The 14,499-nt window shown below is 32.8% G+C and overlaps 1 protein-coding gene and 1 long non-coding RNA gene across 2 annotated transcripts in view; both read right to left on the bottom strand.

The window, feature by feature from the left end:
• LOC134697643 (cytosolic phospholipase A2-like) overlaps positions 1 to 14,499 on the bottom strand; it is a 204,509-nt gene that overhangs the window by 146,284 nt on the left and 43,726 nt on the right. The window lies entirely within an intron of this gene.
• LOC134696784 (uncharacterized) lies at positions 2,363 to 12,722 on the bottom strand. Its single transcript, XR_010103014.1, has 3 exons — positions 11,938 to 12,722; positions 10,451 to 10,557; positions 2,363 to 4,470 (listed from the first exon to the last, which is right to left on the bottom strand). It is a non-coding gene; the product is annotated as an uncharacterized LOC134696784 (long non-coding RNA).

Genomic DNA, 14,499 nt, shown 5'->3' with positions numbered 1-14,499 from the left:
ACATACTCGACCAATTCACCTAAATGCTTAATGGTTGGGTTGTAGTCGTGATGAAGTCATTAAGGACTTAAAAAATTGTCGACTTAAAGTCATGAACATTGTATAGCGACTGGATATAAGTCGTTAACAGGCCAGATCAGGAATTAGTTACGCTTGGTCGCAGAAATTTGTTCAATAACGAATCACACGTGCTTAATAAAGGCAACAGTAGTATATAGTTATCAAAGGTACCAGGATTATAATCTAATACGCCAGACGCACGTTTCGTCTTCATAAGACTCATTAGTGACGCTCAGATCAAAATAGTTGTATAGCCTACAAAGTTAAAGAGCATTGAGGACCCAGAATTCCAAAAAGGTGTGCCAAATACGGCTACGGTAATCTATACCTGGGATAAGAAAATCCTTAGTTTTTCGAAAAATTCAAAGCTTAGTTACAGGAAATTTATAAAAATGACCACATAATTGATATTCATGTCAACACCGAAGTGCTGACTACTGGGCTGATGATACCCTCGGGGACGAAACGTCAACCAGCAGTGGCATCGACCCATTGGTGTAAATAGTTATCAAAGGTACCAGGATTATAATTTAATACGCCAGACAAGCGTTTCGTCGACATATGACTACTGGGCTGGTGATACCCTCGGGGCGAAGTAGTATACCACTGTTCGAAAGTCATACATCGATTAAGAGATAATCAAATCCGAATTACAAACTAAACACGATGAAAACACATCAACTGTACAAGCAAAACAACAACAGAAACGCTGAAGTGCAACACACACACACAGAAATGAACTATAATATAACAACTGCTATTTTCTTGACTTTGTACAGGACATTTTATGAAATATTGTTGGTTGAATCTGGTGTTGTGGCTAGCCAAACCTCGTGCTGTTATGACCAATGTTAAAATATAACACTAAAATGACAACATAAAATGACGACTACAGTACAAACATATGCCAAAAAACATTCCGGACACAGAAATACTGAAATAAACAATACAATAATACATTGAGACATGATAATAGTTTTTCATCCATAAACTCAAAAGTTTCAGCTAACTAGATGTTTTTGTCAAATCTTTAAACAAATGACGCCAGTAACCAAACTTAATATTTTTGTATCAAAAATACAAAATGTATCTATATAATTTACTTCCAGTAAAATTTTGGTTTTGTTTTACGATTATGCACTTTTTACACATTTTTGGGATCTGTAAAAATGGTGAGATTGGACTATTTACAATTTTGTAATCTGTACAGAAGTAAGTCATTATATCGTCATAGACAACCGTTTTTGAAACAGTTTGCACAGTCTTTAGTTTTCTTTAGTTCGTGTTCGACTTTATCAGTTTGACTATTCTTTTGTTATCTTCCCTTTCTCTTAAGAAAACATATTATATTGTGAAGCTATACATCAATTTAAATAAAGTTTGAAAGACTTTTGATCTTGGTTTGAAATTCGGGCATCACTTCTATGTTCCATCCATACATGCAAAATATGGTAAAATAACGTAAGTCTTCACAAGTATAAAAACCATCACTAACGTTCTTAAATGAATTAATTATCTTTTGGTTTATAATTGTTGAAGCCTATTTATTACCATTCAAATGTCTGTGTGTTATTTTTTTCAATAGGTTGCAGTGTCGTTTCTTAATCGCAAACTCTTCTATATTGACATTTTTGAAAAATCACGAAATGGCTGTTTGTATGAGGAATTGTAAACAAATTCGTAACTATGTTTGTTCTAAACTGTTTTCTGGCTTGACATAATAACTAATATGCAGTTTTCCTAATTAAGGTTAACAAGGGGGGAAAATACCAAGCAAGAATGATTTTAGTGTTATCATGGTTATAATGCCATTATAGTGCGGTGACTGAAGGTAGATTTTTTTGAATTTAATCTCCCCACCGAACACACACCTATATAATAATATCATTGGAAAGAGGAAATCGTGTACCATAATAATATGCCTGTCGTCAGGACTTAAGAGCCAATCTGCCAGAAAACCATGCAAAACCGTCCGAATGCCAATTTTGCCAAATGAGTTCATACTTGGCACATTGGTGCACCTTATTGATGTAATTAACCACACAAAATTTTTTTTGGAAATTTTGAACGGATCTTGATTTTTTTGAGGCGCCATCTTTAAACAGCTGAAATTGCTCGAAAACGTCCAAAATAAGCCTTTTTTGGCATATTTTGATGGTTTAAATAAAAAAACATGGCAATATTTATAATTTTTTGATAGCTGTTCCTAGTAATACATCACTTTAAGTGTAAGAATGCATAGAAATAACAATGGTGTCTATTAAGTGTATGTATAATCTAACCATTTCAATATGTCCTATTTAGCTTCAAGTCCAAAATGGCTGATTTTGGTCATCTTTAAGAGCCAAAATACTCCAAGACCCGTTTATTATTGTAAAACAACATATCTACTTGCAAAGTATAACTATATATACTCAATCAAAAAAAATATTAAGCTCGGCAAATAATGTTGGTGTCTAGTATATGCCACAACAAAATGGGATAGCCGGCATATTCAAATTTTCTCAATTTTGCCATCTAATTTTTAAAATCTGACATATTATAAGATCTGGATTTATAAATAAGTATAACAACAAAATGAAATGAATAATTAATGTTTCATTTAATACATTAAGAAAAAAATCATAAACAAATACAAATTATTCATTACAAATCTAGAGGCTCCCAGGAGCCGAAATAGCTTGAAATGACAAATTGTGCACCTCAAAACGATAAAAAACACATAATTCAAAAGCAATAAATTTAAAACAATTCAGAATAAGTTCAGACTGTAAAAATAAGTTTTTCTGACCTCTTTTGCAATATTTTCTTATATCATATTGATATAGCTGTCAGATATTAGCAGAAAACTCTGAAAATTTGTAAATTTACACACTTCAGGGATAGATAGATGTTACATCCCAATTTTTCAGAAAATTTTGGGTAGTAAACGATCTTGACATTTTGATAGTTTTTACAATATATATATATATATATATATATGTATGTATGATACTTCTTCTAAAGTTTTTAAAATAATGGTTTAAAAGAGAAAACTGTCAACAGTTGCAATATAGAGATGATTTTAACAGACACTAAGAGATGGACTTTTTTATGGCCCTTTGAGCCTAGTATGCTAACAAGGTAATATTTGCCAGGTACCTATATATCTATGTTGCTGCAATGTGGTCAATAAAAACATGAAAATCATAAATGCATCTACTGTAATGTAGTCAATACAAAAATGATAATCATAAATGTATCTTAAACTAGATGTGTCAAAGCAACACGAAAGGCTACGTCTCAAAAATTTGAAAATCTGCAATTTCAATAACACATGTGGATACAAACATGATGGTTGTCTCACATATAAAAAATCAGCTCTCAATCTGGAGGCATATAGAAAAATGTCCATATAAATGTGATTTTTGAACAATTTTCAAGGTTTAAAACCCTTAATTCTGGAAAAAATAACACAGCGGAACGAAACTTAAACTTGATATGTAACTCATCATGGTTAGCTCACATACCAAAAATCAGCCCAATATCTGAAAGCATTTTAATAGAAGAAGGTCCATAAAACTTTGATTTTTCCAAAATTTTTCAAGTCCAAAGCCTGAATTTACAGCAAATATTATGGTAGCATGACGAAACTTAAACTTGATCTGTAACTCACATACCAAAAATCAGCCCAATGTCTGAAAGCTTTAAGAAAAAAAGTGCATACAACTGTGATTTTCAACAATTTGTCCATAGCGGGTAATTTCAACAGAAATGATGGGAGTGGAACAAAACTTATACTTGATCTGTAACTCATCATAGTCAACTTACATACCAAAATCAGGCCAATATCTATGGCGTTTAGAAAAAAAACACCGTATAATGGTTTGCTTCGGAATGACTGAATTATGGAATTACGGAAAATTGGAATATCAGTACAAGGGTAAAACTTAAGGCACCGACTACTTTGTTACTGGCCATAAAAATCCCATAACTAAACGAAAAACAAATTACTTCAGTTTATATTTACTAGTGCCAAATTTTCAAAAAAATTTGAATGAAATTGAATAGCTGTTTAGATTACTGCCGTGACTGTACCTCTACATGACATCCTGAGAAATAACAAAATTAAAACAAGTCATATGAATCTTCAAATTTCAATAAATTTGATACTTGAACAGCAAGGTTTTACTATAAAAACAAGTGTACATTAACTTTCTTGTAAAAGAAAATCCATAACATAAAAATCTTCATTAATGATGAACTGTTATTTTTTGGAACATCATCCCATGGAAGATGTAAGTAGTGTTTTAAAGATGCAAAGTGTCTGTTACTTGTTTGGTTGGTTGAAACTGTTTCTGTCAGAAGCATTATCAGTCTTCCAATCTGATGTTGACTGCTGTAAAAGTTCAGTAAGCTGTGAGTCTAGATCTGAAAATCACAAAACATACGTGTACATATATAGATCAGGCTGTTAGCTTTCATATTTTTTCATTTTCAGTGTTCTCCTTTTTTCACTAAGGTAAGTGGGTGTTTTGAAAAAAACACTTGCAACCGGGTGATTTTTTCTAATATTTTCAACCGGGTTTATTTTTTGTTTTTTTACTGTGGGTTGGGGTCACAAATAGAAGGATAAGTATTGTATTCACATTTGATGGAATTGAACCATTCTTCTGCTATCACTGCTAGCCTTTCATTAAATGATTTGACAAATTAGGTTTGTGCATCTCGGACAGCAGATCATATTGGCTTAAAATGCCGCTTTAACAGGAATCCATCCTGCGAATGCATGGCCTATCAAACCAAGTTTCTGTCCTGTTCCTCGCTTTAGTCCTGTTTTTGTGGCACACAGAACAGTAATATCCTTATGTGATGATTAACTATTTAAATTCCTGTTCATATTGATCACCACCCCTCAAATGAGGGGTAACCTCTCAATGTAATGACTATCTCTCTTATGAGGGGTACATTTAAAGAGAAACAAATGAGCACATAATTGTTTCTGGCCTTTTTATCATTAATATGGACATTAAAAATAGCCTGCCTTAAAAATAATGGAACTCTCTTTTAGAAAAGTTGTACCAAATAAAACGATTTATTTTCCCCCTTTTAAGTTAAAAAATCTAAAATTTTCTTTTTCTTTTCTTCAACAGTATTATGCCCCTTTGCCTGAGGGACAGTCCCTCATTTAAGGGATATCATTTGGGGATTGTTCCCAACCTGTTTATCTTCGCGATTGCCTGTTTGCCTTTTCAGTTGTTTTGATTCTTTTTTTTCAATTTCAACAATTTCAATTCAACTATCCGTTTTAGTTGACTTATATGGCATAAAATTTTTCCTTATCACCATCGTCATCTGCCTTTCCATCCCCCCGATTAATAAAAGAAAACATTGAAATTTGACGATCCGCCATTTTTGTCAATGAAAACAAATCTGCGAGGCACGATTAATATTTAAATATTTCCGATGGGAAACCGAAAAAAATCCGGAATTGAAAAAAAAGCCGACCACCTCCTGAAATGGAAAGGTGGTCGGCTTTGAAAAGAAGGTGGTCGGCACACCCGGCTTAAATGCCGAATGGAAAACACTGATTTTCTAATTTTTTTGCCTTTTATGGCTGAATAGATATGCAGTATTGGTCTTGTGCATTGTTGAAGGCTATATGGCATATGAAGACCTATAGCTTACATATAAGTTGTATGTCATTTATTCTAATTGGCAATCATACCACTTTTTGTCTCGCCTTGACAGAGTCAAAAAGCGAGACATACAATGTAGGTATGCTGTTTCCGGCGTCGGCGATGGCGACGGCATCAACAATGTATTAGTTTGTGATTAGCTCAGTTTTATGGGGAACCACTAGTGGTATGTCAATGATAATTGGTATGCAGATGTATTACCATTGCCACATCTCATTGCCATGGAGATTATTTGGCTCCGCCCCCTCAGGTAGCACTCCACAGTTAGGTGTGTAGTTTCGCATTTTGGCCCCTGTGGATTTTTTAAATATGAGAGCTAGTGTGCAATAAAATTCATTTTTGGATAGCTGAGTATTAAAATAGCCTTTGTATTGGGTTTATATGAACATCAAGGTTATGTAATGTATGTAATATAGGCTGTTTTCTGTATGACAGTCCGTATTTGCATGTCCATACCATACATTGGTCCGGCAATTATTGTAATGTTTTTTTCCAACTTTTTATCGCACGAACTTTGTGATTGGATTTTACGAAAAAATGAGGCGAAAGACACCCATTTTTTATTTGATCATTAGGAAGATTTAAGAAAACAGTTTCTAAAAAGGTATCACTCAAAGGCATTGAAATTCTAGTTTGATCCAAATTTTGGGGGGATATATGACATGTTCACCCCCCTTTTTACAATATTTTATGGTAAATAAATGCTGAATGTTGCCATGGATACACATAAAAGGAATTAATTTTCACCCTTTTAACTTTGGAAAATTGAATCTATGGAAGATACTGATTACATACATATGCACATGTACAACACAAACAGTTAGGTTAATGTATTAGAAATCCAGATATAGGAGATGATAAAACATTTTGGGGCTCATTTTTAATTTTATTTTCTAACTGTGGAGTGCTACCTTATGGCACATCAGAAAGCACAGAAATGCACTTTTAAAGTTAAAATTGACCACAAATCTTTAGTCTTTTATGTTCTTGTTTTAGTTCTGAAGGTAAAAAAAATGCTAGGAATGCAATTTATGTTAATTTTATTGTTTACTGTCCTTAGCAACCAAATATACACATTTTGACACTTAGACATGTTGCGGTCTTAAATTTGTACCCCGTTAGCTTTGCCCTTGTAACCAAAGATTGCGCTTTATATGATAATCTCAGAATGTATCGCTTTATATTTTTGAATGCGAATAAGTCAAATAAACATTTTTAGCAGGATTTTATATCATAATTTGGCATTAATTAAATTTAATGATGCCAGTACTGTTAGAAATTTATACCCTGCTTGAGAGCTTCTAAACCAAGGTTAGGTATGCTATTTACAGCAAAAATTACCTATAAGTGCTTTCAAACACCTAAAACTTGTACAATTTGTCCTCTTTTAAGGTAATTTTATAATTTCAAATAAAAAAAAAGGAAAAGTTTTAGAAATTTACCCCAAAAATGAGACAGACTTGAAGTTTTTCACTATGATCCAGCATTTATTTTAAAATCACTTTTTGTCGCGTTTCAACACCAACTGCTAACCTTCATAAAATCTTTATTACTGAACCAATTTTAAAAACCAAGGTACCATTTTCATCATAACAACTAGTAGATCACAGAAAACATAAAAAAAATTGAGGCAGGAGGGGAAAAATTTCACCTTAAGGTAGCACTCCACAGTTAGGTGTGTAGTTTCGCATTTTGGCCCCTGTGGATTTTTTAAATATGAGAGCTAGTGTGCAATAAAATTCATTTTTGGATAGCTGAGTATTAAAATAGCCTTTGTATTGGGTTTATATGAACATCAAGGTTATGTAATGTATGAAGGCTGTTTTCTGTATGACAGTCCGTATTTGCATGTCCATACCATACATTGGTCCGGCAATTATTGTAATGTTTTTTTCCAACTTTTTATCGCACGAACTTTGTGATTGGATTTTACGAAAAAATGAGGCGAAAGACACCCATTTTTTATTTGATCATTAGGAAGATTTAAGAAAACAGTTTCTAAAAAGGTATCACTCAAAGGCATTGAAATTCTAGTTTGATCCAAATTTTGGGGGGATATATGACATGTTCACCCCCCTTTTTAGCTCACCTGGCCCGAAGGGCCAAGTGAGCTTTTCCCATCACTTTGCGTCCGGCGTCCGTCGTCCGTCGTCCGTCGTCCGTCGTCCGTCGTCGTTAACTTTTACAAAAATCTTCTCCTCTGAAACTACTGGGCCAAATCAAACCAAACTTGGCTACAATCATCATTGGGGTATCTAGTTCAAAAAATGTGTGGCGTGACCCGGTCAACCAACCAAGATGGCCGCCAGGGCTAAAAATAGAACATAGGGGTAAAATGCAGTTTTTGGCTTATAACTCAAAAACCAAAGCATTTAGAGCAAATCTGACATGGGGTAAATATGTTTATCAGGTCAAGATCTATCTGCCCTGAAATTTTCAGATGAATCGGTCAATCGGTTGTTGGGTTGCTGCCCCTGAATTGGTAATTTTAAGGAAATTTTGCTGTTTTTGGTTTTTATCTTGAATATTATTATAGATAGAGATAAACTGTAAACAGCAATAATGTTCAGCAAAGTAAGATCTACAAATAATTCAACATGACCAAAATGGTCAGTTGACCCGTTTAGGAGTTATTGCCCTTTATAGTAAATTTTTAACCATTTTTCGTAAATTAAAGTAATCTTTTACAAAAATCTTCTCCTCTGAAACTACTGGGCCAAGCTAATCCAAACTTGGCCACAATCATCTTTGGGGTATCTAGTTTTAAAAATGTGTGGCGTGACCTGGTCAACCAACAAAGATGGCCGCCACGGCTAAAAATAGAACATAGGGGTAAAATGCAGTTTTTGGCTTATAACTCAAAAACCAAAACCTTTTGAGGAAATTTGACATGAGATAAAAATGTTTATCAGGTCAAGATCTATCTGCCCTGAAATTTTCAGATGAATCAGTCAATTGGTTGTTGGGTTGCTGCTCCTGAATTGGTAATTTTAAGGAAATTTTGCTGTTTTTGGTTTTTATCTTGAATATTATTATAGATAGAGATAAACTGTAAACAGCAATAATGTTCAACAAAGTATTATCTACAAATAAGTCAACATGACCGAAATGGTCAGTTGACCCGTTTAGGAGTTATTGCCCTTTATAGTCAATTTTTAACCATTTTTTCGTAAATCTTAGTTATCTTTACAAAAATCTTCTCCTCTGAAACTACTGGGCCAAATTAATCCAAACTTGGCAACAATCATCTTTGGGGTATCTAGTTTTAAAAATGTGTGGCGTGACCAGGTCAACCAACCAAGATGGCCACAAAGGCTAAAAATAGAACATAGGGGTAAAATGCAGTTTTTGGCTTATAACTCAAAACCAAAGCATTTAGAGCAATCTGACTTGGGGTGAATTTGTTTATCAGATCAATATCTATCTGCCCTGTAATTGGAAGATGAATCTGACAACCTGTTGTTGGGTTGCTGCCCGTGAATCGGTAATTTTAAGGAAATTTTGCTGTTTTTGGTTATCATCTTGAATATTATTATAGATAAAGATAAACTGTAAACAGCAATAATGTTCAGCAAAGTAGGATCTATAAATAAGTCAACATGACCAAAATGGTCAATTGACCCCCTAAGGAGTTATTGTCCTTTATAGTCAATTTTTAACAATTTTCATAAAATTTGTAAATTTTTAATTAACATTTCCACTGATACTACTGGGCCAATTTCATTATAGATAGAGATAATTGTAAGCAGCAAGACTGTTTAGTAAAGTAAGATTTAAAAACACATCACCATCAACAAAACACAATTTTGTCATGAATTCATCTGCTTCCTTTGTTTAATATTCACATATACCAAGGTGAGCGACACAGGCTCTTTAGAGCCTCTAGTTACAATATTTTATGGTAAATAAATGCTGAATGTTGCCATGGATACACATAAAAGGAATTAATTTTCACCCTTTTAACTTTGGAAAATTGAATCTATGGAAGATACTGATTACATACATATGTACATGTACAACACAAACAGTTAGGTTAATGTATTAGAAATCCAGATATAGGAGATGATAAAACATTTTGGGGCTCATTTTTAATTTTATTTTCTAACTGTGGAGTGCTACCTCAGTCATGGTCTATTGACTTTGAATGGTTTGCTTACTTTACATGTATTAGTTTGTGATTAGGTCAGTTTATGGAGATCCACTTGTGGTACATCAATGATAATTGGTATGCAGATGTATTAGCATTGTCACATCTCATTGCCATGGATATTATTTGGCTCCGCCCCCTCAGTCATGGTCCATTGACTTTGATTTCAACATATTCATAATCAAAATTACAAAAAGGCGAGACATATCTCTGTGATAACAGTTTATTTCATATTTTTCATTTACATGTTTACCACTGACAGGAAATAAAGATGACAACTTTTTTTTTGCCATCCTTGGTGGCCATCTTGTAAAATGTAATAGTTGTTGAATGCAAAACATAGGAGCCGCCCTACATATGTATGAATGTACTACATGTACTACATGTATTCCTACTACAAATTGAATTAGTATAAAAGTGATTTTTCAATGGGAAAATCAAGTTAACAAAGACATGTTCATGATGTATAATTATTATAAAGGTGATGACATATATACTTTTGTAAGTCATGGTAACCATATTTTCCAAAACAGTTAAATTAATATATAAGTTAATAATATCTTACCAGTATCTTGTTCTTTAAATCATGTACATGTATTTAGTTTGACCTGGCTATTGTCACATTCACAAAAATCATCAGCATTGCCTGCATCTATTTTCATGATAATAGTCCTACAAATGAAAAGTGTTAACTATAAAATAATTCTTCAATTTTGTATCACAGGAATTGTAGGGTAGCTATAGTGTAGCATCACTGTGCATGGTTTTTTTTTCTTTTAAAAAGGGCTCTATAAATATAATTCATACATTTATACATACATGTACATCAATGTACATGTAAGGTCCCAAAATTGAACTTTATAAAAGTTTGCAATGCTTTTGATTTTTTAGTCGCCATGGCCTACATTCATTGACATTGTATAATAGATCATTAAACAAGATTATTCTTTAGATACATTATCTTGTGTTTTATTTACAGTATCTTGTATGTAAAACATATTTTGGAATGAGGCTTTACCACCAGGTAGAAGCTTTTTTACTAGACAAAGACCTGAACATTTACAACTTCCATTAAAAACTTAAAATTAAACTTAGGGTAAGAGATTAAAAACATATTGTCCTGCTTTATGTTGAACATGTTGAAATAAATTTTGATTACTATCATGCTTATCGGGCTTATGGTCTATAAATTGTTTTTTAAGCAAAAAAATAATATACATGTATGATGTACATGATGTACATATTGTACCCTGGTTAATAGCTTAACAGTTTAAATTCTGTCCTTAGCTGACAAGGATATTTTGACCATTCTAATCCTCCTCCATTCTTTTTGGTAATTAAATGGTCCCAAGACTCATGCCATATACATTTAATATATATATAACTGTTGCATGGGTTTATTAATGGGATTTTAAAATTCAAGACTGAAATGTGATTTAAATTTTGCGATATTCAGAAATATCCTGTTTGATTGATATAAAAAATACTCAAAATGTGAGTTTGAATTAAATTGCAATTACAAAAAAAAAATGTTTTACATGATTACCCTTTCACATTCTAGCAATAATAAAAACATTACAATATTTCTCAATTTATAGTATATTATTTGTTTGCACTTGGCTATAGGAAATAGATAAGATGTCCTAGAAACAGGTCAGGTGTAAAAGAGTATTCACATGCCCTTTCAACTCCCTCCGTTCTTTTTTTCATCTGGCTATTGTATCAAATGTTGGTCCCCTAATTTCAGATTGACTATATAGTGGGTCTCATTAGGGTCTACGCGTGATGCGGGATTGCCAATTTTTCGTAAGCGTGACAGGGGAAAGTCAAATAATTGTGCCGTGAAAACAGGAAGTAAGGTCTAGCAGGACAAGGGAAATTACAAAAAAATGAGAATTGCTTAGGTGCATAGTATAAGCGGGATACTGGAATCTAACAAAACAATAAGAGGTGTTCCGGGATCAGAACCCTCCCAATGAGACCCCCTTAAACGGCCTTTATACATGTATAAGGAACTAATGAAAATTGATTGATAAGAGTTGTACAATGTACCTGATCCTAGTGGAATGATTCGTCCTGTATAAACCCTGTCACAAAATGATGAAGATCCTTGGTCAGCTTTCAAATTGGCTTTGCTGGAAGACGGTTGGACAGGATGTTGACATCTTGCTTGACTATGATGTCAATGAATTCCATAAAAGTCCCTGTACTTCAAGCATATTCTAACATGTCTAAGACGAGATGATATAACAACCATAGGAAAATAAACCACTCCTCGTCTTATATAAATCAAGGACTAGTGTTGCAAATTCTACACCATAGTTTTCATCATGTTTATTCACTAAGTTATGATTATTGTCATGATTGGCAGATTCTTGCATTGGCAGTAATTATTCTTTTGGGAAATGCTAATTTGGTCTTTAGTGCATTCAGATATCTTAAATAGTTTTTAATATGTAGATGCATAATGCTGGGATAGCCCAAATACTCCTCCTAGATTATTAAAGTTGCAAACTTCGCTGTAAACTTTGTCTGCAAAGTCCATCACGTTGCCCAAGGGAGATAAGTCAATGGAAGAGCATAAAAAAAGTACTCCCTGGTTTCAGCCAATTTATTGATTTTTGCACTTGCAGTACAAAAACGTCTTATTTAAATTTTTAGACATATTTATTTTACTTTTTTAAATGATTTTATTAGCTATTTTATTACAATTGTATTTAGAATTAAATTAAAATCAAAATCAAAATGTGCCAATTCGGGACTAAAATCACCATTCTTCCAAGGCAAAAATTAACATGTAATAGTCATTTGCCAAGCTTAATATTTTAATCTATTATAAAAAATACACCATAATTAAAACTAATATAAGTTTCAAACATATACAGAATGGGTCTTGCAAGTTAGAAGCAAGTAAAAGTCAGGTAAATTCATGTATGAAAAATCCAGCCTTTGCGTCCGTGCTCCTGGCAAAGTGCCAAATAGTTTAAATTTTCATTTGTATTGACCAGAACATAGTTAAATGAATGGGTTACAACTGGCATTACTCTAAAAGCTCAACCCCCCCATTTAGTATTCTTCTGTGTAGTTCTTAAAAGGCATTAAAAGTTGGATTTTTCCTTGGTTTTCTAATGAATTTACATAATTATGCAAATGAGGCTGTTACTAAAAATAGATATGATTCTGGCGAAAATTAAGTGGCCAATTTTTTTTATTTTATGTCAAGGATTGAGATGATATATAAAAATTTGTCAAGTTGTGATTGTCGATTTGGACGATTTTCTAGATATTGCATGGTTTTCTGGCGGATTGGCTCTTAATATGGTCATAATTGTTTTTAAATGAGGTCAAAGGTCATATGTAAAAATCTGCTAAAATTTGGGAGGGTTTCAATTTTGACATTTTTTATATTTCTAAACTCTACATAAATACAAATGATACTGTTTTGGCTTTATCAATGTTTGTTATTGTACATAAACCTTAATTATGAAGATTTATTTTATCAAAAAAATACTAAAACCACGTTTTATAAACAAAACTTCAAAAATTAGGTTTTCAAGGTTTAGAGCACCTTAACCTTATGAAAAATTTCAAGTTTAGGTAAAAATCAAGTGTAATGCAGGACCATACTTTACAATTATTTTTTAAACTATCATATTGGGTGAGGTATCAAATCAAAGCAATAGAACACTACAGTCAAATATTACCTCAAATTGAATTGCGGATACTTCCGGTTTTATATAGACTACTCGTTGCTTTTGGTTTTTTTTCACAATTATTACTACTTCCATATAGTATTATCTGTTGTTGTGTATCTTACTCTGGTTAATATCTATTACATTATAAGTTTCGTACTTATATCCCCCCTTTTTTCCTTGCAACGTACCACAAACTTCAAAATTATTTCATATAAAAAAAAAGAAGATGTGATATGATTGCAAATGAGGCAACCCCCAAATGAGACTTAATGAGACATAAATTACCAATACGTCCCGTACGGGCTTCAACAATTAGTAAAATGTATACTGCAAAGTCTTCAATTCCCGAAATGAATAATGTAAAACAAACGAAAAATCTACAAACACGTTACTTTGAGTTTTTCTTTACAAGTACAGACAAGGTATTGAAGGAATTCCGAAGACATTTGTTGCCAAAAAAAAATACCAGCTTTAAACCATCCCTTTTAATTTATCCAAGATTTAACAGAGATCTAAAAGAGGGGTTCAGATGACATCCATATGCTTGTCTTCAAAGATGATGGGGAAACATTATGTATTAGACGTACACACTATCTTGAAGCCGCAAAATTTCATGTTTGGCAACAAATAAGTTAGCATCGCACTTTACTTTAAGAAGCATACAATTTATTGGCATTCAATGTTTCAACAAGGTGTTACGAACCAAACTCATGGTACATCTGTAAAGCCAATCCTAAATGAAAATAAAATGGCAACACAAACGATTTCCTGAGAATAGTTTTGGCTGTATGCAGTTTCATCGAGTTACCATAAAATGAATTCCAATAAAGACGAAGGCATTGACTGAATTGAAGAAAAAAAAGACAATTCTGCCGAAGATGGGTATATTTCTGTAGAGTTTGTAGAGATGTCTTTTCTA

The sequence above is a fragment of the Mytilus trossulus genome, chromosome 14 (genome assembly GCF_036588685.1).
Source record: "Mytilus trossulus isolate FHL-02 chromosome 14, PNRI_Mtr1.1.1.hap1, whole genome shotgun sequence".
NCBI lineage: Eukaryota > Metazoa > Mollusca > Bivalvia > Mytilida > Mytilidae > Mytilus > Mytilus trossulus.
Note: the sequence above shows the minus strand (reverse complement) of the source record. Positions and strands in the feature narration are given on the sequence as shown.